This window comes from Plectropomus leopardus, chromosome 17 (assembly GCF_026936395.1).
Source record: "Plectropomus leopardus strain MGB_pleo_1.0 chromosome 17, ASM2693639v1, whole genome shotgun sequence".
Lineage (NCBI taxonomy): Eukaryota > Metazoa > Chordata > Actinopteri > Perciformes > Serranidae > Plectropomus > Plectropomus leopardus.
In genome coordinates, this window is record NC_142192.1 from 26445002 (window position 1) to 26470400 (window position 25399).

At 44.0% G+C, this 25399-nt stretch overlaps 1 long non-coding RNA gene across 1 annotated transcript; it reads right to left on the minus strand.

The window, feature by feature from the left end:
* Positions 1–3153: 3153 nt before the first annotated feature.
* Positions 3154–22307, minus strand: LOC148186676 (uncharacterized). The gene is made up of 3 exons (XR_015779428.1): positions 20485–22307; positions 18385–18542; positions 3154–3748 (listed from the first exon to the last, which is right to left on the minus strand). It is a non-coding gene; the product is annotated as an uncharacterized LOC148186676 (long non-coding RNA).
* Between the last annotated feature and the right edge of the window lie 3092 nt (positions 22308–25399).

A 25399-nucleotide genomic window follows, 5' to 3' on the forward strand; every position in this document is an offset into this window, starting at 1 on the left:
TCGAGCTCAGGAGCCGAACAATAGGACTCTGTGCGAGGAACGTCTGGGCGGGGCGGACTGGCCTCGACTTCTGACGTCTGACCAACGCCCAGCGCTTACCTACACACGCCTTGTTTTCCAACTAACTCTTCCAGCTGTGCCAAAGCATCTCACGAAACCCTTTTGCAGCAAGACCAGAGGGGATTAATTCCTGTGGCAGGATGAGTCAAACTTAGGATTTGGCTGAAAAGGTCACCAGGAGTCAGCTGGATAACAGAGCATCACAAAAAACTGTCAGGGTGGTTTATTTGAGGGGTAGGAGTTGGGTTGGTGGGGGAAAGATTTTGCCTTTTTAGCAGTGGTCGAAGAAGTATAAGATCCTTTACTTCAGTAGAAATAAAGATTTTTTTAAAAATTGAAAAAATAGATAAACACCCCAAACCTTAAAGTTTTTAAAAAATTGAAAAAGCATCCTAAAAATTCAAAATTCTTAAAAATAAAAATTAATTAAAAGTAAAGCACCCCAAAAAGTCAAAAAATGTTTTTTTGAAAACATAAAAAACACCCAAATAGTTCAAAATTAGATTTTTTTAAAAAAGGAAAAAAACACTCCCACAAACTACAATAACAATTAAAGCTGCAAGCAGCAATGAACGGGCAATCGCACCTTTGCTCACGTCGGGGCTACTTTCTGGACGCCGACTGATGCGGCCGCTTCTCTCTGAGAAAGAGCAACACAGCACGCAGCAGTGAATTAGTGTTTCCCCCATCTAGTGCTAAGCCTGGAGATGAGCAAAGTCACTTTAGCAGGTGTGTGTGTGTTTGTGTGTGTGTGTGTGTGTGTGTGTGAGACGTGATCTGCCACTTACAGCGCTGCTGCAGGCTTACTCAGAGCAACAAGCACGGGAAAGTACCTAATTACTCAAAACCTCAGTGAGACAAAGGATTAAAAAAATAAGAGCAGCAACTAGCAGTGCTTGCAAGCAAGGACAGAGGGCAAGTAAGTATACTGTTTCATGTTATTAAATTATTATAACCATACAGCCATAAAGCTCAAACAATCAAAACACACGACAACAACCAACCAACTGTGAAAGCAACGTCATTAACCCTTAACGACCACTTAAATATCACACGCAATTATATCACTCTGAGCACAAAATGACACCACGGTAAAGTTAGTTTTAGGTTAGATATTCGACAGACATTTAGTCCCGATCCAGCAGCGTTGCTTTAAATGGCTGTTGGCAGACTTTCCTCCGCAACACACGGTTTTCACTCAGGGACCATCAAAAAATTACTTTGACATGAGGTCAATGTTATTTTCAATATTTTGACAGCTTCCAGGTCATGTGACCAAGACTTTTTGTAGATCATCCTGCTGAAAACTGCAATCAAATAATTAAAAAGAAAAGTGCTATATTTGTTTAAACTCTGCAATGCAAACTGATCATATCAGTTTGCATTGCAGAGTTTTGCATTATGTTGTTTTGTTTTAAGCCTGTACACTCTGAAAAAAACACAAACACTCCTTGGCTTTTTCTTTAACTCGCCTTACAGTATATACTTTTATTTTATCTTTTTTAATTAATTTAGAAGAGGATGTAGTGGTTTAAATAGGGGATTTATTAATTAATTAGCAATTAATTAATTAATAAGTCAATACCAAAATATGTAACAATAACTCATAATGCAAAATTATGACTCAGAAAGATGAATTGGTATTAAAATGAAGAGGAGTAGCGAGACTCCACCTCAGCTAGCAGGAACAATAAGTTTACATTAAAAATTAGAGTTTAAAAACCTTGCAGCACCACCCATTAAAATAGAAAGGTTGATGGCCCATTTTACCGTATAAATTATTCTAGTCTCAGAATTTAAAGTGTTTTTACAGAGTTCTGTAAAACTGTGTGTATATCATTATACACACACACATCACACACACATCACAAGATCAAGTGTCTTTATAAATGAGAGGTTTATTAAACTACTCACTACAGAGCAAAACTACTCCTAAAACTACAAATGAATGAGTTTAAGAATCAGTAGGGATAAATGATGAAACAGTGAACACAGCAAAGACACAAAGTGAACAAAATGACTAAATGAACAAACTCATAAATGAGAAAACAATGAAAATGAGGGATGAAAACCAGTGAGGAACTCGATGTGAGATCTGGACTCGATCAGGTGCACTGAAATAGTGCAGGATGATCAAGCAGATGAAAAGTTAAGATTAAAGAGAAGTCAATGTCAAGCATCGATCAACAGTAGAGAGGCAACCTATCCCATGAAACACTGAGGTTAAAGATAAAGAAGAGGCCTGATCAGAGAATAACCAATAATTGTATTAATGGGAGATCCTAACCGAGGTCTAACACTTCATATGTGTCCCTATCATTAAAGAGCATCAACCCCATAACAGCACAGGAAAGATCGTTTCACCTTCCTCAGAAGTCTCGATGCCAGGGAAACGGTTCGCTGTGGAAAGTGACAGTGTGGCCTTTGTGAGGACACTGGACGGGCAGCTCGGTTACACTCGTGCTGTTCCGGTGGCTGGCCTCGGCCGGTTTAAACGTTGCGAACTCGGCTTGAGTTTGATTCGTCCATCTCTCTCCCTGAACAGCTGGATCATCTCCTGACACCTCATGTGGCTGTGATGAGATCACGATGACAGCTTCAGGCTTCTTCTCATTCGAAGTCTCTCTTGTCTCACAGTCTCTCTCATGCAAAGTCCTCTGGTTCTTAATTGTCATTGAGAACAACTGGAGCACGGGCTGTTTCCAAAGCTCTCTTTCAAGGTGGATAAACAGCAGCTCACAGCATCTCAGGGCTGCAGCACAAGCAGGCCTCAGGCAAAAGCCCAAAGTCCAAAAGCGCAAAACCACTAAAAGCTAAAAGAGCCCAAAAAGCCCCTTCGACTTCACTGGGGTTATAATTCCTGTGAAAAAAAGGGGTGTGGTGCTTGACCGTCACAGCGGGAAAAATACACTCCTCCCTTCTATCACTTCTACTGTTTTAATTTTCTAGATCTAATTTTTTCCTAACGTGCTGATAAAGTTCACTACAGGCCTTCAAATCTTTAATACTTGAAACCATGATGCTCTCCTATGCTGATCGATACCAAACACTTAAGAGAAAACCAAGTAATTATTTGGCAAATCATTCACAGAGTAAAACAGTATTAACCAAGTTTAATAAACATAACAAATATGTGTGAAAATAAGTGTAATACCACAGTGTCAAAACACTGATATAAAGGTCTTTTGAAGAAAACCTAGAATTAGAAAATCACAAATTGCATGATTACAAAACAATATAGCATCTGCACACAACAGTGTAAAAGAAGGATAATTAAGGTACAGATAGAGGAGATGCCTATCAAAATGCCAGTCTGTGCTAAGAGTCTTTCCATTCAATGTGTGGCACATTATTAAAGAAAGATTGAAGAAATATTCTGCCCTGGGGTAGGTGCTCGGGCCCATAATCATTCCTTTAATTTTAGGGGGTGCTCAGCGCTAATCATTTTAGCAATTTCAAGAGGGCCTTTGCTTCGCTGCCCGAGAAAAAAAACCAACCTTCTGCATAGAAGCCAGTACCGTGAGGATGTGCTTTTGTGGTCCATCATCTGAACACTGTAGTTTGATCACAGCAGACCATCATCAATAGCACCAGCCATCACATCATCACAGAGCCGAGGAGAGGAGGAGTCGTCTTTTTCGTCCTGATGAAGTCTCCCTCACATCTTTCCTTGACTTTGTGATGTTTTCTGTGGAGAAGAAGGAAAAGTGGAAAGTAGATTATTTGAACTTTTTGACCGCAGCCGAACACTCTCTACCACTCTACATAGAGAGCGTTTGCGGTCCGTACTGGGCAATCAAGTCAATTTTATTTTTAAAGCCCATTAAGACAAAACATGGTTTGCCTCAGAGGGATTTATAGCATACGACATCTCTCTGCCCTTAGACCCTCACATCACCTAAGGAAAAACTCCCAAAAAGAACCCCTTTAACGGGGGAAGAAAAAGGAAGAAACCTCAGGAAGAGCGGCAGAGGATGATGAGGGATCCCTCTTCCAGGACGGACAGACGTGCAATAGATGTCGTAAGTATGTAAAATTGTTGTGTCCCTAGGAAGGTACTCTCAACATCCTATAGCCAAAGTCCCGCCCTAGAGACTCTCGCCTACAAGCTCCACCCCCCTTCCCGGTCTGGCTCTGGGGGGGGGGACCCGGTGTCCCCATTCTGTGGGAGGTCCTCTCAACACTAATTGGCTGAGTCATCACTATCTCCCCAGATCCAGATCAAATAAAACAAAAGTTAGTAAAAGTCTAGAGACTCTCCCCTAGAGGGTAGATGGACAGAGTGATAGACTGATTCTTTATTGTCTGTCTTCAATAAAAACAGAAATTCATCTTTAAAACAAATGAATTTCTGTTACCTGCTATTTACTGCCTTTTATTCAAGGCTGGTCACGGGGACAACAGGCAGAGCAGAGCACTCCAGACGTCCCTCTCCCCAGCAACACTTTCCTCCTTCATGGCCTCCCGAACACCCAAGTTTTTGCTTTGGCGACTGCCTCAGCTGCAGCCCTTCAGGCCAACCGGCGCAGTCTAGGAAAACACCTCTCTGTTGGGTTTCCACCAGCAGGTGTGGAGGTTGCTGTCTGACGCCCGACAGCTTCCCGCACCCCACTGGTGTCTACCCGCAGTACCTAAAACAAAGCATTTGTTTTGGTATGCGAGGCTGCTTGCAAAGACAGGCACCGGTGACCTTCGGACCACAGCTTTTAGCAGCCGCTTCCACAATGGAGGTATTGAACATGGACCACTTGGATTCCATGTCCACATCCTCCCCCGGGATGCACAGGATATAGCCCCTCAGGAGGAATCAATGATGCCAGGGGTCAGCACACCCAGGACACCCTCCCCATCATGCTCACCAGCCCTGAATCCAACCCTGCGGGCCACTGGCCCCCTGGGTGGTGACAGCATGTTACTTTTTCAGGGTAAGCCCAACTGGGCCCTATGGCCAAAGTCCCGCCCTAGAGACGCTCGCCTACAAGCTCCACCCCCCTCCCGGTCTGGCTCCGAGGGGGGGACCCGGTGTCCCCATTCTGTGGGAGGTCCTCTCAACACTAATTGGCTGAGTCATCACTATCTCCCCAGATCCAGATCAAATAAAACAAAAGTTAGCAAAAGTCTAGAGACTCTCCCCCAAAGGGTAGATGGACAGAGTGATAGACTGATTCTTTATTGTCTGTCTCGAATAAAAACAGAAATTCATCTTTAAAACAAATGAATTTCTGTTACCTGTGCCATTTACTGCCTTTTATTCAAGGCCGGTCACGGGGACAACAGGCAGAGCAGAGCACTCCAGACGTCCCTCTCCCCAGCAACACTTTCCTCCTTCATGGCCTCCCGAACACCCAAGTTTTTGCTTTGGCGACTGCCTCAGCTGCAGCCCTTCAGGCCAACCGGTGCAGTCTAGGAAAACACCTCTCTGTTGGGTTTCCACCAGCAGGTGTGGAGGTTGCTGTCTGACGCCCGACAGCTTCCCGCACCCCACTGGTGTCTACCCGCAGTACCTAAAACAAAGCATTTGTTTTGGTATGCGAGGCTGCTTGCAAAGACAGGCACCGGCGACCTTCGGACCACAGCTTTTAGCATCCGCTTCCACAATGGAGGTATTGAACATGGACCACTTGGATTCCATGTCCACATCCTCCCCCGGGATGCACAGGATATAGCCCCTCAGGAGGAATCAATGATGCCAGGGGTCAGCACGCCCAGGACACCCTCCCCTTCATGCTGCCCAGCCCTGAATCCAACCCTGCGGGCCACTGGCCCCCTGGGTGGTGATAGCATGTTACTTATTCAGGGCAAGCCCAACTGGGCCCTATGGCCAAAGTCCCGCCCTAGAGACTAGGGGTGTCAACGTTTACAATTTTTTCTACACGTGTAAACGGGACTTCTAACCGACGTACGTTACACGAAGTTATGATCTTTTTCTATCGCAGTTGCGCTATATAACCACTAGATGGTTCTGTCTCCATTCAAATACCTCCTAATCTCATTAAATCAAAGCCATTCCAGTAGTTAGTTATCGCACAAAAATGTTTATTCAGCGAACAGAACTTAAAAAGTAGGCAATCCATCTCACCATTTAAGGCTTAGACCTACTTATGACAGAAACTCAAATGAGTTGAAAATAAAATCATTAATTTTGACAGAAAAGAAAAGCATACAAGTGAAAGCTGGAAAAGGTTTAACCTTCTTTGTTAATCATTGTTTTAACTATTGCTCACTTTTGTACAATATATTTTTTTAAGCTCCGCTTGTTCATCGCTTGTTGCTTGTTGTCCATGTGGCCCCGAGTCAACTTGAAGTGAGGCGACACTGGCTGTGGCTGCGTTTTTTTTTAAAATATCAACGTAACATTGCCACCTGTGCATCTATTATGTATGCGGATAACTGCATTAGTGGGAACATTTAAGTGTATAGTTAGTTAATTTTATTATCTTAAGCTTTCAGGCAACATTATCACCCCTAAAAATGCTATTGGTGAGAAATGAACGAGGAGGAGGAGAGGAAAAAATGACGTGTAAATGGTTATTGATTTTTCTGAACAGTTATGATTTGTTATCCGTGTACCCGTTTACATGTGTAGATGTTGACATCCCTACCAGAGACGCTCGCCTACAAGCACCACCCCCCTCCCGGTCTGGCTCCGAGGGGGGGACCCGGTGTCCCCATTCTGTGGGAGGTCCTCTCAACACTAATTGGCTGAGTCATCACTATCTCCCCAGATCCAGATCAAATAAAACAAAAGTTAATAAAAGTCTAGAGACTCTCCCCCAAAGGGTAGATGGACAGAGTGATAGACTGATTCTTTATTGTCTGTCTCGAATAAAAACAGAAATTCATCTTTAAAACAAATGAATTTCTGTTACCTGTGCCATTTACTGCCTTTTATTCAAGGCCGGTCACGGGGACAACAGGCAGAGCAGAGCACTCCAGACGTCCCTCTCCCCAGCAACACTTTCCTCCTTCATGGCCTCCCGAACACCCAAGTTTTTGCTTTGGCGACTGCCTCAGCTGCAGCCCTTCAGGCCAACCGGGCGCAGTCTAGGAAAACACCTCTCTGTTGGGTTTCCACCAGCAGGTGTGGAGGTTGCTGTCTGACGCCCGACAGCTTCCCGCACCCCACTGGTGTCTACCGCAGTACCTAAAACAAAGCATTTGTTTTGGTATGCGAGCTGCTTGCAAAGACAGGCACCGGCGACCTTCGGACCACAGCTTTTAGCAGCCGCTTCCACAATGGAGGTATTGAACATGGACCACTTGGATTCCATGTCCACATCCTCCCCCGGGATGCACAGGATATAGCCCCTCAGGAGGAATCAATGATGCCAGGGGTCAGCACGCCCAGGACACCCTCCCCTTCATGCTGCCCAGCCCTGAATCCAACCCTGCGGGCCGCTGGCCCCCTGGGTGGTGACAGCATGTTACTTATTCAGGGTAAGCCCAACTGGGCCCTATAGCCAAAGTCCCGCCCTAGAGACGCTCGCCTACAAGCTCCACCCCCCTCCCGGTCTGGCTCTGGGGGGGGGACCCGGTGTCCCCATTCTGTGGGAGGTCCTCTCAACACTAACTGGCTGAGTCATCACTATCTCCCCAGATCCAGATCAAATAAAACAAAAGTTAGTAAAAGTCTAGAGACTCTCCCCTAGAGGGTAGATGGACAGAGTGATAGACTGATTCTTTATTGTCTGTCTCGAATAAAACAGAAATTCATCTTTAAAACAAATGAATTTCTGTTACCTGTGCCATTTACTGCCTTTTATTCAAGGCCGGTCACGGGACAACAGGCAGAGCAGAGCACTCCAGACGTCCCTCTCCCCAGCAACACTTTCCTCCTTCATGGCCTCCCGAACACCCAAGTTTTTGCTTTGGCGACTGCCTCAGCTGCAGCCCTTCAGGCCAACCGGCGCAGTCTAGGAAAACACCTCTCTGTTGGGTTTCCACCAGCAGGTGTGGAGGTTGCTGTCTGACGCCCGACAGCTTCCCGCACCCACTGGTGTCTACTCCGCAGTACCTAAAACAAAGCATTTGTTTTGGTATGCGAGGCTGCTTGCAAAGACAGGCACCGGCGACCTTGGGACCACAGCTTTTAGCAGCCGCTTCCATTAATGGAGGTATTGAACATGGACCACTTGGATTCCATGTCCACATCCTCCCCCGGGATGCACAGGATATAGCCCCTCAGGAGGAATCAATGATGCCAGGGGTCAGCACGCCCAGGACACCCTCCCCTTCATGCTGCCCAGCCCTGAATCCAACCCTGCGGGCCGCTGGCCCCCTGGGTGGTGACAGCATGTTACTTATTCAGGGTAAGCCCAACTGGGCCCTATAGCCAAAGTCCCGCCCTAGAGACGCTCGCCTACAAGCTCCACCCCCCTCCCGGTCTGGCTCTGGGGGGGGGACCCGGTGTCCCCATTCTGTGGGAGGTCCTCTCAACACTAACTGGCTGAGTCATCACTATCTCCCCCGATCCAGATCAAATAAAACAAAAGTTAGTAAAGTCTAGAGACTCTCCCCTAGAGGGTAGATGGACAGAGTGATAGACTGATTCTTTATTGTCTGTCTCGAATAAAAACAGAAATTCATCTTTAAAACAAATGAATTTCTGTTACCTGTGCCATTTACTGCCTTTTATTCAAGGCCGGTCACGGGGACAACAGGCAGAGCAGAGCACTCCAGACGTCCCTCTCCCCAGCAACACTTTCCTCCTTCATGGCCTCCCGAACACCCAAGTTTTTGCTTTGGCGACTGCCTCAGCTGCAGCCCTTCAGGCCAACCGGCGCAGTCTAGGAAAACACCTCTCTGTTGGGTTTCCACCAGCAGGTGTGGAGGTTGCTGTCTGACGCCCGACAGCTTCCCGCACCCCACTGGTGTCTACCCGCAGTACCTAAAACAAAGCATTTGTTTTGGTATGCGAGGCTGCTTGCAAAGACAGGCACCGGCGACCTTCGGACCACAGCTTTTAGCAGCCGCTTCCACAATGGAGGTATTGAACATGGACCACTTGGATTCCATGTCCACATCCTCCCCCGGGATGCACAGGATATAGCCCCTCAGGAGGAATCAATGATGCCAGGGGTCAGCACGCCCAGGACACCCTCCCCTTCATGCTGCCCAGCCCTGAATCCAACCCTGCGGGCCACTGGCCCCCTGGGTGGTGATAGCATGTTACTTATTCAGGGCAAGCCCAACTGGGCCCTATGGCCAAAGTCCCGCCCTAGAGACTAGGGGTGTCAACGTTTACAATTTTTTCTACACGTGTAAACGGGACTTCTAACCGACGTGTACCCGGTTACACGAGTTATGATCTTTTTCTATCGCAGTTGCGCTATATAACCACTAGATGGTTCTGTCTCCATTCAAATACCTCCTAATCTCATTAAATCAAAGCCATTCCAGTAGTTAGTTATCGCACAAAAATGTTTATTCAGCGAACAGAACTTAAAAAGTAGGCAATCCATCTCACCATTTAAGGCTTAGACCTACTTATGACAGAAACTCAAATGAGTTGAAAATAAAATCATTAATTTTGACAGAAAAGAAAACGTTACAAGTGAAAGCTGGAAAAGGTTTAACCTTCTTTGTTAATCATTGTTTTAACTATTGCTCACTTTTGTACAATATATTTTTTTAAGCTCTGCTTGTTCATCGCTTGTTGCTTGTTGTCCATGCGGCCCGAGTCAACTTGAAGTGAGGCGACACTGGCTGTGGCTGCGTTTTTTAAAATATCAACGTAACATTGCCACCTGTGCATCTATTATGTATGCGGATAACTGCATTAGTGGGAACATTTAAGTGTATAGTTAGTTAATTTTATTATCTTAAGCTTTCAGGCAACATTATCACCCCTAAAAATGCTATTGGTGAGAAATGAACGAGGAGGAGGAGAGGAAAAAATGACGTGTAAATGGTTATTGATTTTTCTGAACAGTTATGATTTGTTATCCGTGTACCCGTTTACATGTGTAGATGTTGACATCCCTACCAGAGACGCTCGCCTACAAGCACCACCCCCCTCCCGGTCTGGCTCCGAGGGGGGGACCCGGTGTCCCCATTCTGTGGGAGGTCCTCTCAACACTAATTGGCTGAGTCATCACTATCTCCCCAGATCCAGATCAAATAAAACAAAAGTTAATAAAAGTCTAGAGACTCTCCCCTAGAGGGTAGATGGACAGAGTGATAGACTGATTCTTTATTGTCTGTCTCGAATAAAAACAGAAATTCATCTTTAAAACAAATGAATTTCTGTTACCTGTGCCATTTACTGCCTTTTATTCAAGGCCGGTCACGGGGACAACAGGCAGAGCAGAGCACTCCAGACGTCCCTCTCCCCAGCAACACTTTCCTCCTTCATGGCCTCCCGAACACCCAAGTTTTGCTTTGGCGACTGCCTCAGCTGCAGCCCTTCAGGCCAACCGGGCGCAGTCTAGGAAAACACCTCTCTGTTGGGTTTCCACCAGCAGGTGTGGAGGTTGCTGTCTGACGCCCGACAGCTTCCCGCACCCCACTGGTGTCTACCATGCAGTACCTAAAACAAAGCATTTGTTTTGGTATGCGAGGCTACTTGCAAAGACAGGCACCGCGACCTTCGGACCACAGCTTTTAGCAGCCGCTTCCACAATGGAGGTATTGAACATGGACCACTTGGATTCCATGTCCACATCCTCCCCGGGATGCACAGGATATAGCCCCTCAGGAGGAATCAATGATGCCAGGGGTCAGCACGCCCAGGACACCCTCCCCTTCATGCTGCCCAGCCCTGAATCCAACCCTGCGGGCCACTGGCCCCCTGGGTGGTGACAGCATGTTACTTATTCAGGGCAAGCCCAACTGGGCCCTATGGCCAAAGTCCTGCCCTAGAGACTAGGGGTGTCAACGTTTACAATTTTTTCTACACGTGTAAACGGGACTTCTAACCGACGTGTACCCGGTTACATGAGTTATGATCTTTTTCTATCGCAGTTGCGCTATATAACCACTAGATGGTTCTGTCTCCATTCAAATACCTCCTAATCTCATTAAATCAAAGCCATTCCAGTAGTTAGTTATCGCACAAAAATGTTTATTCAGCGAACAGAACTTAAAAAGTAGGCAATCCATCTCACCATTTAAGGCTTAGACCTACTTATGACAGAAACTCAAATGAGTTGAAAATAAAATCATTAATTTTGACAGAAAAGAAAACGTACAAGTGAAAGCTGGAAAAGGTTTAACCTTCTTTGTTAATCATTGTTTTAACTATTGCTCACTTTTGTACAATATATTTTTTTAAGCTCCGCTTGTTCATCGCTTGTTGCTTGTTGTCCATGCGGCCCGAGTCAACTTGAAGTGAGGCGACACTGGCTGTGGCTGCGTTTTTTTTTAAAATATCAACGTAACATTGCCACCTGTGCATCTATTATGTATGCGGATAACTGCATTAGTGGGAACATTTAAGTGTATAGTTAGTTAATTTTATTATCTTAAGCTTTCAGGCAACATTATCACCCCTAAAAATGCTATTGGTGAGAAATGAACGAGGAGGAGGAGAGGAAAAAATGACGTGTAAATGGTTATTGATTTTTCTGAACAGTTATGATTTGTTATCCGTGTACCCGTTTACATGTGTAGATGTTGACATCCCTACCAGAGACGCTCGCCTACAAGCACCACCCCCCTCCCGGTCTGGCTCCGAGGGGGGGACCCGGTGTCCCCATTCTGTGGGAGGTCCTCTCAACACTAATTGGCTGAGTCATCACTATCTCCCCAGATCCAGATCAAATAAAACAAAAGTTAATAAAAGTCTAGAGACTCTCCCCTAGAGGGTAGATGGACAGAGTGATAGACTGATTCTTTATTGTCTGTCTCGAATAAAAACAGAAATTCATCTTTAAAACAAATGAATTTCTGTTACCTGTGCCATTTACTGCCTTTTATTCAAGGCCGGTCACGGGACAACAGGCAGAGCAGAGCACTCCAGACGTCCCTCTCCCCAGCAACACTTTCCTCCTTCATGGCCTCCCGAACACCCAAGTTTTTGCTTTGGCGACTGCCTCAGCTGCAGCCCTTCAGGCCAACCGGCGCAGTCTAGGAAAACACCTCTCTGTTGGGTTTCCACCAGCAGGTGTGGAGGTTGCTGTCTGACGCCCGACAGCTTCCCGCACCCCACTGGTGTCTACCCGCAGTACCTAAAACAAAGCATTTGTTTTGGTATGCGAGGCTGCTTGCAAAGACAGGCACCGGCGACCTTCGGACCACAGCTTTTAGCAGCCGCTTCCACAATGGAGGTATTGAACATGGACCACTTGGATTCCATGTCCACATCCTCCCCCGGGATGCACAGGATATAGCCCCTCAGGAGGAATCAATGATGCCAGGGGTCAGCACGCCCAGGACACCCTCCCCTTCATGCTGCCCAGCCCTGAATCCAACCCTGCGGGCCGCTGGCCCCCTGGGTGGTGACAGCATGTTACTTATTCAGGGTAAGCCCAACTGGGCCCTATAGCCAAAGTCCCGCCCTAGAGACGCTCGCCTACAAGCTCCACCCCCCTCCCGGTCTGGCTCTGGGGGGGGGACCCGGTGTCCCCATTCTGTGGGAGGTCCTCTCAACACTAACTGGCTGAGTCATCACTATCTCCCCAGATCCAGATCAAATAAAACAAAAGTTAGTAAAAGTCTAGAGACTCTCCCCTAGAGGGTAGATGGACAGAGTGATAGACTGATTCTTTATTGTCTGTCTCGAATAAAAACAGAAATTCATCTTTAAAACAAATGAATTTCTGTTACCTGTGCCATTTACTGCCTTTTATTCAAGGCCGGTCACGGGGACAACAGGCAGAGCAGAGCACTCCAGACGTCCCTCTCCCCAGCAACACTTTCCTCCTTCATGGCCTCCCGAACACCCAAGTTTTTGCTTTGGCGACTGCCTCAGCTGCAGCCCTTCAGGCCAACCGGCGCAGTCTAGGAAAACACCTCTCTGTTGGGTTTCCACCAGCAGGTGTGGAGGTTGCTGTCTGACGCCCGACAGCTTCCCGCACCCCACTGGTGTCTACCCGCAGTACCTAAAACAAAGCATTTGTTTTGGTATGCGAGGCTGCTTGCAAAGACAGGCACCGGCGACCTTCGGACCACAGCTTTTAGCAGCCGCTTCACAATGGAGGTATTGAACATGGACCACTTGGATTCCATGTCCACATCCTCCCAGGATGCACAGGATATAGCCCCTCAGGAGGAATCAATGATGCCAGGGGTCAGCACGCCCAGGACACCCTCCCCTTCATGCTGCCCAGCCCTGAATCCAACCCTGCGGGCCACTGGCCCCCTGGGTGGTGATAGCATGTTACTTATTCAGGGCAAGCCCAACTGGGCCCTATGGCCAAAGTCCCGCCCTAGAGACTAGGGGTGTCAACGTTTACAATTTTTTCTACACGTGTAAACGGGACTTCTAACCGACGTGTACCCGGTTATATGAGTTATGATCTTTTTCTATCGCAGTTGCGCTATATAACCACTAGATGGTTCTGTCTCCATTCAAATACCTCCTAATCTCATTAAATCAAAGCCATTCCAGTAGTTAGTTATCGCACAAAAATGTTTATTCAGCGAACAGAACTTAAAAAGTAGGCAATCCATTTCACCATTTAAGGCTTAGACCTACTTATGACAGAAACTCAAATGAGTTGAAAATAAAATCATTAATTTTGACAGAAAAGAAAACGTACAAGTGAAAGCTGGAAAAGGTTTAACCTTCTTTGTTAATCATTGTTTTAACTATTGCTCACTTTTGTACAATATATTTTTTTAAGCTCTGCTTGTTCATCGCTTGTTGCTTGTTGTCCATGCGCCCCGAGTCAACTTGAAGTGAGGCGACACTGGCTGTGGCTGCGTTTTTTTAAAAATATCAACGTAACATTGCCACCTGTGCATCTATTATGTATGCGGATAACTGCATTAGTGGGAACATTTAAGTGTATAGTTAGTTAATTTTATTATCTTAAGCTTTCAGGCAACATTATCACCCCTAAAAATGCTATTGGTGAGAAATGAACGAGGAGGAGGAGAGGAAAAAATGACGTGTAAATGGTTATTGATTTTTCTGAACAGTTATGATTTGTTATCCGTGTACCCGTTTACATGTGTAGATGTTGACATCCCTACCAGAGACGCTCGCCTACAAGCACCACCCCCCTCCCGGTCTGGCTCCGAGGGGGGGACCCGGTGTCCCCATTCTGTGGGAGGTCCTCTCAACATTAATTGGCTGAGTCATCACTATCTCCCCAGATCCAGATCAAATAAAACAAAAGTTAATAAAAGTCTAGAGACTCTCCCCTAGAGGGTAGATGGACAGAGTGATAGACTGATTCTTTATTGTCTGTCTCGAATAAAAACAGAAATTCATCTTTAAAACAAATGAATTTCTGTTACCTGTGCCATTTACTGCCTTTTATTCAAGGCCGGTCACGGGGACAACAGGCAGAGCAGAGCACTCCAGACGTCCCTCTCCCCAGCAACACTTTCCTCCTTCATGGCCTCCCGAACACCCAAGTTTTTGCTTTGGCGACTGCCTCAGCTGCAGCCCTTCAGGCCAACCGGCGCAGTCTAGGAAAACACCTCTCTGTTGGGTTTCCACCAGCAGGTGTGGAGGTTGCTGTCTGACGCCCGACAGCTTCCGCACCCCACTGGTGTCTACCATGAGTACCTAAAACAAAGCATTTGTTTTGGTATGCGAGGCTGCTTGCAAAGACAGGCACCGGCGACCTTCGGACCACAGCTTTTAGCAGCCGCTTCCACAATGGAGGTATTGAACATGGACCACTTGGATTCCATGTCCACATCCTCCCCCGGGATGCACAGGATATAGCCCCTCAGGAGGAATCAATGATGCCAGGGGTCAGCACGCCCAGGACACCCTCCCCTTCATGCTGCCCAGCCCTGAATCCAACCCTGCGGGCCACTGGCCCCTGGGTGGTGATAGCATGTTACTTATTCAGGGCAAGCCCAACTGGGCCCTATGGCCAAAGTCCTGCCCTAGAGACTAGGGGTGTCAACGTTTACAATTTTTTCTACACGTGTAAACGGGACTTCTAACCGACGTGTACCGGTTACATGAGTTATGATCTTTTCTATCGCAGTTATGCTTATATAACCACTAGATGGTTCTGTCTCCATTCAAATACCTCCTAATCTCATTAAATCAAAGCCATTCCAGTAGTTAGTTATCGCACAAAAATGTTTATTCAGCGAACAGAACTTAAAAAGTAGGCAATCCATCTCACCATTTAAGGCTTAGACCTACTTATGACAGAAACTCAAATGAGTTGAAAATAAAATCATTAATTTTGACAGAAAAGAAAACGTACAAGTGAAAGCTGGAAAAGGTTTAACCTTCTTTGTTAATCATTGTTTTAACTATTGCTCACTTTTGTACAATATATTTTTTTAAGCTCTGCTTGTTCATCGCTTGTTGCTTGTTGTCCATGCGGCCCCGAGTCAACTTGAAGTGAGGCGACACTGGCTGTGGCTGCGTTTTTTTTTAAAATATCAACGTAACATTGCCACCTGTGCATCTATTATGTATGCGGATAACTGCATTAGTGGGAACATTTAAGTGTATAGTTAGTTAATTTTATTATCTTAAGCTTTCAGGCAACATTATCACCCCTAATAATGCTATTGGTGAGAAATGAACGAGGTGGAGGAGAGGAAAATATGATGTGTAAATGTTTATTGATTTTTCTGAACAGTCATGATTTGTTATCCGTGTACCCGTTTACATGTGTAGATGTTGACATCCCTACCAGAGACGCCGCCTACAAGCACCACCCCTCCCGGTCTGGCTCCGAGGGGGGGACCCGGTGTCCCCATTCTGTGGGAGGTCCTCTCAACACTAATTGGCTGAGTCATCACTATCTCCCAGATCCAGATCAAATAAAACAAAAGTTAATAAAAGTCTAGAGACTCTCCCCTAGAGGGTAGATGGACAGAGTGATAGACTGATTCTTTATTGTCTGTCTCGAATAAAAACAGAAATTCATCTTTAAAACAAATGAATTTCTGTTACCTGTGCCATTTACTGCCTTTTATTCAAGGCCGGTCACGGGGACAACAGGCAGAGCAGAGCACTCCAGACGTCCCTCTCCCCAGCAACACTTTCCTCCTTCATGGCCTCCCGAACACCCAAGTTTTTGCTTTGGCGACTGCCTCAGCTGCAGCCCTTCAGGCCAACCGGCGCAGTCTAGGAAAACACCTCTCTGTTGGGTTTCCACCAGCAGGTGTGGAGGTTGCTGTCTGACGCCCGACAGCTTCCCGCACCCCACTGGTGTCTACCCGCAGTACCTAAAACAAAGCATTTGTTTTGGTATGCGAGGCTGCTTGCAAAGACAGGCACCGGCGACCTTCGGACCACAGCTTTTAGCAGCCGCTTCCACAATGGAGGTATTGAACATGGACCACTTGGATTCCATGTCCACATCCTCCCCCGGGATGCACAGGATATAGCCCCTCAGGAGGAATCAATGATGCCAGGGGTCAGCACGCCCAGGACACCCTCCCTTCATGCTGCCCAGCCCTGAATCCAACCCTGCGGGCCACTGGCCCCTGGGTGGTGATAGCATGTTACTTATTCAGGGCAAGCCCAACTGGGCCCTATGGCCAAAGTCCCGCCCTAGAGACTAGGGGTGTCAACGTTTACAATTTTTTCTACACGTGTAAACGGACTTCTAACCGACGTGTACCCGGTTACACGAGTTATGATCTTTTTCTATCGCAGTTGCGCTATATAACCACTAGACGGTTCTGTCTCCATTCAAATACCTCCTAATCTCATTAAATCAAAGCCATTCCAGTAGTTAGTTATCGCACAAAAATGTTTATTCAGCGAACAGAACTTAAAAAGTAGGCAATCCATCTCACCATTTAAGGCTTAGACCTACTTATGACAGAAACTCAAATGAGTTGAAAATAAAATCATTAATTTTGACAGAAAAGAAAACGTACAAGTGAAAGCTGGAAAAGGTTTAACCTTCTTTGTTAATCATTGTTTTAACTATTGCTCACTTTTGTACAATATATTTTTTTAAGCTCCGCTTGTTCATCGCTTGTTGCTTGTTGTCCATGTGGCCCCGAGTCAACTTGAAGTGAGGCGACACTGGCTGTGGCTGCGTTTTTTTTTAAAATATCAACGTAACATTGCCACCTGTGCATCTATTATGTATGCGGATAACTGCATTAGTGGGAACATTTAAGTGTATAGTTAGTTAATTTTATTATCTTAAGCTTTCAGGCAACATTATCACCCCTAAAAATGCTATTGGTGAGAAATGAACGAGGAGGAGGAGAGGAAAAAATGACGTGTAAATGGTTATTGATTTTTCTGAACAGTTATGATTTGTTATCCGTGTACCCGTTTACATGTGTAGATGTTGACATCCCTACCAGAGACGCTCGCCTACAAGCACCACCCCCCTCCCGGTCTGGCTCCGAGGGGGGGACCCGGTGTCCCCATTCTGTGGGAGGTCCTCTCAACACTAATTGGCTGAGTCATCACTATCTCCCCAGATCCAGATCAAATAAAACAAAAGTTAATAAAAGTCTAGAGACTCTCCCCTAGAGGGTAGATGGACAGAGTGATAGACTGATTCTTTATTGTCTGTCTCGAATAAAAACAGAAATTCATCTTTAAAACAAATGAATTTCTGTTACCTGTGCCATTTACTGCCTTTTATTCAAGGCCGGTCACGGGGACAACAGGCAGAGCAGAGCACTCCAGACGTCCCTCTCCCCAGCAACACTTTCCTCCTTCATGGCCTCCCGAACACCCAAGTTTTTGCTTTGGCGACTGCCTCAGCTGCAGCCCTTCAGGCCAACCGGTGCAGTCTAGGAAAACACCTCTCTGTTGGGTTTCCACCAGCAGGTGTGGAGGTTGCTGTCTGACGCCCGACAGCTTCCCGCACCCCACTGGTGTCTACCCGCAGTACCTAAAACAAAGCATTTGTTTTGGTATGCGAGGCTGCTTGCAAAGACAGGCACCGGCGACCTTCGGACCACAGCTTTTAGCAGCCGCTTCCACAATGGAGGTATTGAACATGGACCACTTGGATTCCATGTCCACATCCTCCCCCGGGATGCACAGGATATAGCCCCTCAGGAGGAATCAATGATGCCAGGGGTCAGCACGCCCAGGACACCCTCCCCTTCATGCTGCCCAGCCCTGAATCCAACCCTGCGGGCCGCTGGCCCCCTGGGTGGTGACAGCATGTTACTTATTCAGGGTAAGCCCAACTGGGCCCTATGGCGTCAACATACCGTTGAAGCTGACACTGCGGATGTACTGGCGCAGTTTCCTACCTCCTGTCAGGTCCATCTTGGGGTAGATGCCAGAGTTTTTGGGACACAGGTCCCTCTGCATGTTGTGGAGAGAATGGTCCATGGTGCACACCACGTCAATCACAAACTGGACCTTCCCCCCTGCTCGTACTGGAAATCGATGCAGATTCGCTCCTGACCTGAGAGACACACACAAAGAGGACAGACAGAGGTATTATTTACAAGGAAAATTCACTTTTCCTCATTCCTATTCCTAAAAATATCACAAAGTTTGTCATCAACTCCAAAGAAACTTCAGTAACTGTCAATTGTTCAACAATTTTTCCTTCTCAGTTCATAGGACACATCATGTTTCAACATCGACGAGTCCTGCATTCACACATTAGACTGCAATTTCTTTCTTTCTTTTTTTCCAGTTTTTTTTTGGTATTGCGTAGAATGTGTGATATCAAAGTGATGGTCAACAGGCAGTGGAAATAGTTTTTATCTTTCAACTTTTGAGCATGTACAGTAAGGTTATATTAACTGCCCCCTCTACTGAAAAACCTTGGCATTTAATGCTAATCCACAGACAAACAGTAAAAGTTTTGCGCAGACTTTTGATAGCTTTTAGAAATCCGACCTCCATTACATATTCAGAATCAGAAATACTTTACTGATCCCCAGGGGGGAAACTGTGGTTTGTTACAGTCGCTCTGATGCCAGCATAGAGAACAATAGCAAGAAGAAATATAAACAAGCACAAGCATGTAAAAATATAAATGTAAAAATAAAAATACAGTTATATCCAGTTGGTACAATACGTAAACATTTACCAAATAAAGTATGCATAATATGCTGTGTATGTTAGGAGTAAAAATAAAAATGCCAAGAAATACAGTAATAGACTATTAGCGCAAATATATGAATATTTCACTTATAATATGAATAAGGTGAAGTGTGTAAAGTGTATAAATTACAAAAAGTCTGTACGATATAAAACTGTGCCTTACGTGACAATACAATGTATAAAACTAACATGTAAATTTTAAATATAAAAAAATATTAATGTAGAAATATTGTGTGTATGGAGTATTTTTTTCACAGCAAACACACAGCAATAACAAAAACAATGCAAAAAAAACTGAAAACCCCCTAACAAAAAGCTGCTCAAGCGACTCAACACAGAACAACATAACATTGGGGCAAAAATCAAGTTGATTCATTTATAACCCATATGATGCAAGAAGCAGCTGACAATCAGGGATTTTCCTAATATCTCATATGGCCCCCATTTTGAAAAGTTTGGGCACCCCTGTCAGAGACTGAAACAGGAGGAACCAGCTCATATCAGCTTAGTTCTGTCCAGAAACAGGTACCCGCTGATATTTAAGCAGCGCAATTGCTGAAAGGCTATTTTGAAATCATGGCATGTGTTTTGGGTTTTATCAAGTTACTCAAAACCTCTGTAAGATAAAGGATTTTAAAAATAAGAGCTGCGTCTAGCAGGTCTTGCAACCAAGCACAGAAGAAATAAGTATGCAGTTTCAGATTCAGAGATGTTAGAGGCCCAAACGTTATAAGCATACAGCCATAAAGCTCAAACAATCAAAACACAGGACGACACATCAACAACAACCAGTTGTGAAAGCAACGTCATTAACCCTTAGGGACCACTTAAATATGAATATATAGAATGACACTCAGAAGTAATACAATGCAATGTTTTTATGCTTTAATGGCTGTGGGACCAGAAATTGCAGTTTGACTGGATTTCAATTGTTTGTTTGTTTTGCACTTATTGGTATGAATTTAACCACTTCGTTTACACAGTGTATTTTAGACTTAATATTTGGAGTAGAGCTGGAAATACGAAGATTATACAAACGTGCATAATGTTCCCAAAATGTAACCAAAATGCATAAACTTAAAATTATATTTAATATCCAAAATTTTCAAAAAATGAAGAATGATAAGCGCATTGCATGCACGAGCAGTCCCTGAAAGGTTGACACAATAACCAAGCAGACACGGCGGTCTGAAACACAAACACCAACAAACAACGCCATTTTTGAAACAGCAGATAGCCAGCATCTATAACAAGCCTTTACCAAGACAAATAATTAATATGAAACAACTTACCGACGACGTTTTCATCCGGTGGCTGTTAGCTTGAATCCAATCCAGCAAAAATGACACCAAGTCCACTGGAGCCCGTGTGAAATGTCCACAATGTCCAATGTTTGAACACGAAAACTCCCGAACATTCCCAAAACCGTCCACAGCGATGTCCTCTCCTCTCTGCTTTAGCGCACTTCAACGCGTCCGACTTGAACTTTTTCGGTCATGTTAGCTAACACACGGCTAACTTTAGCTAGCTAACCCGCTACATAAAACACATCCAATCGCGCTTCAAGTTACCCAGACACGATCCGGACTGACGTCGGTGATGATGATTTTGCCTCCGCTTGATTTTAAATCGACTTTGGACTTTATTTTTTGGCGTTTTTACCGAGTAGCAGCAGCGATGAAAACGGACAAACAGACACAATCAGCTCCCGACTTCGAGATTTGAAAACTTCCGTTAGTCACGTCGTCACGTCACAGAGGGGCGGGGCCAGTTTGAGCGGTACGACCACGCTGGAATCAAGACAACAGTCAAGGAAGCTCTTCACTGCGAGAACACCTATACTTTTTCTTCAAGATACAAACTTTAAGATATTTAACTAAACAACAAACATGCGTGTTCAGTCAGACCTTGAGTTGACTCGGAGAAAATGCATGAAGTGTTCATTCCACACGATATGTTCAAGGACCGTCGGAAATTTAAAAATTCAACGATAATTCCTTATTTTACAGTCTTTTGCTTTTATAACTGGTATAATTTTGGCCAGTTTAAAAATGTTGGCGTGTCAGCAGGTTTGGGAAGCATGTTATCTTAGAAAAATATCCAAAACATTTTTAAAGAAAAATAATTACGAAAAATTGTGATGGAAATAAAAGCTGGTTTTAAAATCACAAATTAGCAATTAGTAATTGCAATTAGTAGAACATTTCTAACCAAGATGCTCCTTACCTTTTTTCCCCATGTGTTTGAAAGAAATCCAACTAATTTGCTCTGGATTCAATAGTTCAGATGCTTGTGAAAGGCGTCTGAAAGCAGCTCAAGAAAATATATAAAAAATGTATATTAACCCTTAAAACCCGAGCAAGTTTGATTGATTTCTTTGAAAGACACAAGGAGGGGGCAATGAGCAACACAAGAAATGAGCCAAAAATTAGAAACACATTAATAATGATGAAATCTGATTGACTGTTTTGAAATGGAGGCTAAAATTACAAAAAAATATGAAAATTTAAATGAAAATGGCAGACTTCCTGTTGGGTTTAGGGCATGGCTCCAAGAGGTTTTTTTGTAGCTCTTGAGCTTATACACGTTTCTCAAGTTTCATTGCTCTAGGTTAACGGCTCGCAGGGGCTGCTTCGTTGAAATTTTCTAGGGAGCGCTGAAGAATCATTTTTGCACATCAGTGCAAAAAAATCACATCAGATATCACAGTTTAGGACTTTTGATGTCTGTGCCATGTTTGGTGAGTATTGGTGCATGCCTTGGCCCTCAAAAAGTGCTTCCTGTTTTATGGCGAACAGTGCGTTAACTATGGCAAAAGCATTTGATGAAAACTCAAGTTTTTTTCTGAGTATCACGACAGTCTTTGCAGTATTATGAGAGAATTTGAGGTTGCTCGGTTGAACCTGCTACAGGTAAAACATTAAAGTGTAAAAAAAGTAATCTGTTACTACTAGGTGGCGCTATGACTGTGAAGCCAAATTGCACTGCAGGTGTCTTCAGGCATGGACTCTCATCAAATGTTTATCAAAATAGTTGCCAATTATTTTTTTGTTAATCAATTGATTATAGTATAAACTGTTTGGTAACTTAATTAATAACAAAAGAACATATTTCATAAACTCTTTTCTCCCATTTTCATGCAGAAATCTTAATATGTAAAGTAACAAAGTGTTCAGTTAATTTTAGTGCAGTAAAAAGTAAAACATTTCCCTTTAAAAATATTAAAATATTTTAATTATTATGAAAATAAATATAAAATATTTCCCTTTACTCTGGTGCTGTACTTAAGTACAGCACCAGAGTAAATTTGCTTGGTTACACCACTACACTCCGTCTTTTAGTGTCTAACTTTGCAAGAGAAAATCAAGATGGGCGACTTGAGTGAGTCTCTTCTGTGGTTGAATTTGATTTGTCATCACATCTGGGCGAGAGCGGATGACACACTTCTCAGAGAGCTGATTACGGGAATCTGCAGGTATCTCTCAGCACTTTGTCTGCCTGTAATCCTGCTCTCAGTCAAAACCCAACCCAGCTACTCCCTCCCTGCCTGCCAGGCGCACAACAGATACTGAAAAGCATTACAGGTTATATCCCTGAGATATTCAAAAAATGCTTTGCTGGCAGACATGAAAGTCAGGATGAGTCGTGTCTGCAGTTACATGCTGCTGCTGCTCTTCCCTCACTTTATTTAAGTGTAGTTTGAAATCAAAGAGAGTTGGGGGGGGCTGTCACCCATTGCTCATGTGCACATTTGGAGGGAATGTTCAGAATGTGAAGAATTATAAACCCAGTTTTAGGAACAGATCCCAGTTTAGTCCAAAATTAACCCAGTCAGGGAGTCGGGAATGATGAAAAACACGTATTTCACAGATTCCAGATATATACACGTTACATAACAAATATATACACTTGATGCATGCAGATAATAAATGCATGACGAAATATGAATTTATTTGGCACTTGAAGTAATTATTTGCATTTTTGTCGAGGTGGCTAACAGGTGTTTGTCTTACAGCATTCCAGATGGAGCAATTCAGCCTGTCCAAAATTCATCAGCATCTGATGAGAAAAAGCCTGTGGGTGTGCTTGTAGAATGTTTAAGCCCAGTTAAAGCCTTAAACCACCATTATTAACTTCAAAGACTAATAGTTTCAGTTATTTTTAGTGGTGCTAGCAGCGTTGCTCTAGGGATGACAATGTCAGTCAGTCAGTCAGTCAGTGGACCACTTTGTCTTGAAACATCTCAACAACTTTCCTGGGTCCCGTCAAGAGGACTGCATTGAAATTGGGAACCTACAGGTCCTGCAGGACCCAACAAATACCCTACAGGAACAGGCAGTTTCAATTTTGACACAGGCAGTAAAAAAACAACAACGAAGATGAATTAACACAGAGGATAGAGACTAGGCTTGGGCGGTGTCACACTTTTACAGTATACCAGGGGATTAAGTCTTCTGTGACCGAGAGAAAGTTGAAAACAAAAGGTGTACAGTTGTATTTCTCTATTTAAGGACGACGGGTGTGAGTTACTTTTCTAAACACTTTGTGGGCTTCTATTGTTTATTTATTGCATTGTCATATATCATATTCCCTGGTGAAATTCCAGGAAGGTATGAAATATTACATACCATCCAAGAGACATCAACAAGTGAAGTGGAAAAGAAGGTACATGCCAGAAAAAAAAAAAAATCTTTCCAAAAAAGAAAAAAAAGAAAAGCAAGTTGGAAGCCACAAACTAACGTGCAACAATAGTTGCTGTTGACGGGCGAAACATGCTAGTTTCTCAGCGCTCTAATGACATGGTCAGTCCTCAACCAATTACGTTTTTGTTCCCAGCTGTGGTACCATGTTATTCGGCTTTGATAGCTGATGCTATGCTTACTTTCTATGCTTTGTGATGGACACAGGAATGCAATAGGGACCTAAATTGTGATGTCAAAATGGGGCTCAGATATCGATGAAAAGCATTGATATTTTTGAACAAATTAAAACTTAAGATGACTTTCAGTCAACGTTCTTTGTGGCAAGAAGGCAACACACACAAACTACAGTAATGATTGCTTGAGCAAAACTTCAACAACAACTCGGCAAAAACCTAGCTGGTCAAACTATTGCTCTGTTGTTGGTTTGAACACAGAATAGGTCTTCTTTATCTGAAGCTTGATTTTACACAAAATAAAACTACTGCAAGGTTATATTAGTCCAATACCAACGCACCACTGATAGGAACGCCCCTTTCAGCTTGAGGTTTTTGACCCATATTTTTCTCACTGCTATAGTTGTCAACATTAAGTGTTGATATACTGGACCAAGAATAAACATTACACTATCTGAGAAAACACTCCACTGAGCCAACAGACGGATATCAATCTGCTTTGGGTTTCCAAAGATAATTTCAAAGAAAAATACATAAAGAAACGGGGACACTCACTTACAGCGGCACGCATGGTAACACACTATAAAGAGTATTCCTGTTTGTTTAGCTCTCCTTTATGACTGTGTTTGTTTACATTGCTAGGCAGGTGGGGATGAAACTCTTATTCTGTCACTCTCTTTTTTCTTCTTATTTTTCTCTCAACATGTGATGAAAATCCCCTCTGAAGGATACTTTAGGTGAACGCTGATAGACATTGATGGTGTGTATGAATCACTTCAAAAAGAGACTTTTCATCAGAGATCAAGGCCATTATCTCAGTTTTCATTTGTTCATGCGTGTAAAATATCAAAACCGTACATTAGTCTATAGAATAAGTGGGTTTGAAACAACTTTTTTTGTGTGTTTAATGTTTGAACTATTCAAGCGATTTTTATCTGCAGCAGCTTATCCATTGGTACACAAACTGTTTCATAACACATTCTGACAAAGCACACGATACTATAGATTACTGTGTACAGCTGTAAACAGCTTCGGTTTCCAACATGTTGGGAAAAAAGACAATCCTTGTTTTTAAATGTTTCAATGAGTTTAACCCAGTGCATAACTGTTAAACTGTAACCGAGCCTTTCAAATGCAGCAGAAATGAGTTACATAACTGGGGTTATTTACATGACATACATGCACATACGCATGCATAGTTACATTTTTACAAACATTACACACTCACATTTATTACTTTAATTTTTTTATGTTGTTGTCAAATACATTCTGTTATTAATTTGCCATCACTTTTTTGCTGTCCTTTTATTCTGTGTGTGTTAATGTTTGTG